The sequence below is a fragment of the Vicia villosa genome, linkage group LG3, assembly GCF_029867415.1.
Source record: "Vicia villosa cultivar HV-30 ecotype Madison, WI linkage group LG3, Vvil1.0, whole genome shotgun sequence".
NCBI lineage: Eukaryota > Viridiplantae > Streptophyta > Magnoliopsida > Fabales > Fabaceae > Vicia > Vicia villosa.
Window position 1 is genome coordinate 87,141,083 of NC_081182.1, and position 3,084 is coordinate 87,144,166.

General features: G+C 34.8%; 1 long non-coding RNA gene across 1 annotated transcript; it reads right to left on the bottom strand.

Annotated features, from left to right (window-relative positions):
- Positions 1 to 1,814: 1,814 nt before the first annotated feature.
- Positions 1,815 to 2,797, bottom strand: LOC131656267 (uncharacterized). Its single transcript, XR_009300045.1, has 2 exons — positions 2,245 to 2,797; positions 1,815 to 2,089 (listed from the first exon to the last, which is right to left on the bottom strand). It is a non-coding gene; the product is annotated as an uncharacterized LOC131656267 (long non-coding RNA).
- Between the last annotated feature and the right edge of the window lie 287 nt (positions 2,798 to 3,084).

Sequence of the window (3,084 nt, forward strand, 5' to 3'; positions counted from 1 at the left end):
CCTCAAAGAACTCCCTTGGCTTGTGAACCATCGTCACATGAATGGGTGCAATTCCAAAAGCCTTTTGGAACCTGAATGCATAGTTGATTTAACTGAACGTAGGACTGAAGTTCATCACGAAGAATGGGATGGGTACAAATATACTTTGAGCCTATATCCTTTGTTTTTGAAACCGTGAACCAAGCCACGTTACAACCTTCAAAAGACCTAATTGAAGCAAGGTTTATTTTGAAAGCATACTACAACAAGGTTGCGTTAACCTGACTCCTAAAGATCTTTGCAAATATTTTTGTTTTACCATACCTTTTATTCATCACTTCGAGTGTCTATGCCATCGTGTGTGGGATTTTGATTCATTTTCTTTACATCAATAACATCATTCCAATAATGATCTTGATTTCAAAATATGCTTTGAACATTGCATTAAAATTACCATTTTTGAATGAACATTTCATTTGCAAGTACTTATCTTTCAAGGAAGTTCAAACAACCAAGAAACTTGATCAGTGATCCTATCAGGGGCACGCTACTTCAAGATCCTGTTATTCAAGATTTATACTGGGGCAAATGTTCTCGACGCTCATTTCAAGAACTGAAGCAACGATCAGTTAACAATCAGTCAGTGAGGGGCATTCTTCTTCAGCGGTCCCCAAGCAGTTTATCAGTCCTTCTAAAAAGGATAATCCGTGTGATATAACAGAGATGACAATGTTCTTGTGTTGAGGAATCAGAGTTCCGATCTACCCTCACAAAAGAGTCTACCTCAGATATCATAGCTAATCCCATCGCATTCATCATTCATATATCATGCATTGAAAAAATTTCATACACCATGCATACTCATATGGATTCTTCTAGGTCTGTTTGTTTTAACATCTTACCTTATGGTTTAAGTCCAACTTACGTGGCATTTGTCAAACTTCTCTTCAATCATGTTTTACCTTGATTGTCCTTTGTCATTTTTCAATCATGTTTTACCTTGATTCTCTTTGGTGTTCTTCAATCATGTTTTACCTTGATTGTCATTTAATACAGCCTCGTTCATGTTTTATCTTGAACATCTCAGATGTTCTCCTCCTAAAGTTCAACCATGCTTTACCCTGACCGCCTTTGTAGCTTGTCTTTCCTCTACGATTTCATTCAAGTTTTACTCCTGATTACCTTTGATGTGATTGCATGTTTCAAATTTTATTCCCCACAGAATTCAGAGTGTCTCATATCATATTGCATTCAAAAAAGGTTCCATTGCATTCATGTCATAAGCATTGTCGCGGCGATCTTAGGACAAAAATTGTGTACTTTGTATTTAAGTCTCTTCACATCTTCGATAGAAGAAACTTAAATAGGGGCATCTGTTGCACCCCAATTTTTGACCTAGTCTTTTTTTTACTATTTTTCACAATTTCATTTGAATCGTTTGTGTTGACTGTGTTCTGATTAATAATTGATTGTTCGTGAAGTTCATTGGCCCAGTCGATTTGTTAATCTCGTCACATCTAAGTTGTGATCGACTTTTGCACCTTACATATTTGATTTTTTTTTTTTGTATCATGTGTTGATTAAGTTAATAGTCAAGTTGGTTATTATTGAAATAAATATTTCTTTTAATAATTAAATTCATTATTAACTAAATTAGCACTTTGTAAATAACATTTAATTTCTTTTTTTATCTTTTAATTAAAGTTGCATCCAAAGCAAGCTTTTTATTTATTTTTACATTATAGTACAAATTATGTTTTGTTTTTCTTTTTTAATAATAGTTATATTTTAAATTTTATTATTATTATTATTATTTTGATTGGCAATAGAATATGCAAAAAGGCTTTGTGTGTTTTGGCCCAATTTATTCTCTTCTATAAGGTCCATTTACATTTTTTTTTTTTTTACACTAAAAGAAAACAAAAAAATAATAATATATTTTGTCTTCACTTCTTGCTCTATCCCACGCCTCTGCCTTCACCAACAGCACTCTGCATATTTGTACCATCATTTGTCAAGCCTGCCCTGAACCAACACTACACTCCAAAAACTCTGCACCCTTGCTGCACACAGCATGCCAAACATTGCATAGAAATGGTAGAACAAATCCCTGCATCAAGAAGATATCAAAATCAGTAGCTATAATAGTTCAAATCCTCACCAAACTTTCCCCCCAAAACCATCTCAATTCTTCTATAAAAAACAACTCAGTAACACCATAAAGAGGGGGGAACGATTCACAAAAAACTTATGCCCTTCAAACACCTTCAAACCTATAGCCGAAAATCATCCCCTCAAACCAAACTCTGCCCAGAATAACTCCCTGTGCATACCACACACATCAACCGAAACACTCTCAACAACCAACTCACCTTCTACTCAATCACCTCTCACAATCTTTCCTCAATCTTTCCTCATGCTCACAGATACAGACCGAAAAATCTCACACATAAACCTCTGCAAAAATGAAACATCATAATTTCTCAACACACCTTACAAACAATTCCTTCCTTCTGTTCATAATCTCACAAACTTCAACCTCAACCTAAAAAAACGACAACAGCCACGAAACCTTGCCTCAGATATACTCTCTCACGAGAGTCTCGCGCTCAAAATCCCACAAGCAAAACCAAACTCAGCCAAAACTCATAATCACAACAACCACACAGAGAATCGAGTGAGAACCGAGAGAGGCGGAGAGCGAGAGCTTTTCGTAAGTTGTTGCTGTTTGTTCACGTACAGATAGAGAGAGGAAGAAGATGAGAACACGTTTGAGCGTGTTTCTGTTTTAGGGTTTTCAAAACCCAATTCTCATTTAGTTAGGGGGCACCGGATCCGGTTCAACCCGGACCGACCCTGTTTGTTTTTTTTATATAAATATCTTGTTGTCTCTTGGGCCTCACACCCTCTTATCCTTTTAACACCTCCTGGCCCAATGGTTTCTTTTTTTAGTTTTTTTTTATAAATGGTTTTCTTTATTCATTTTTAAAGTTTTATTTATATAATACTAAAATCACAAAAAATGTTTATTATTTGTTTTATTTTACTATATTTATTAAAAGACAAAAATAAAATATGTATTCTTTTGTACATATAGAATTTATT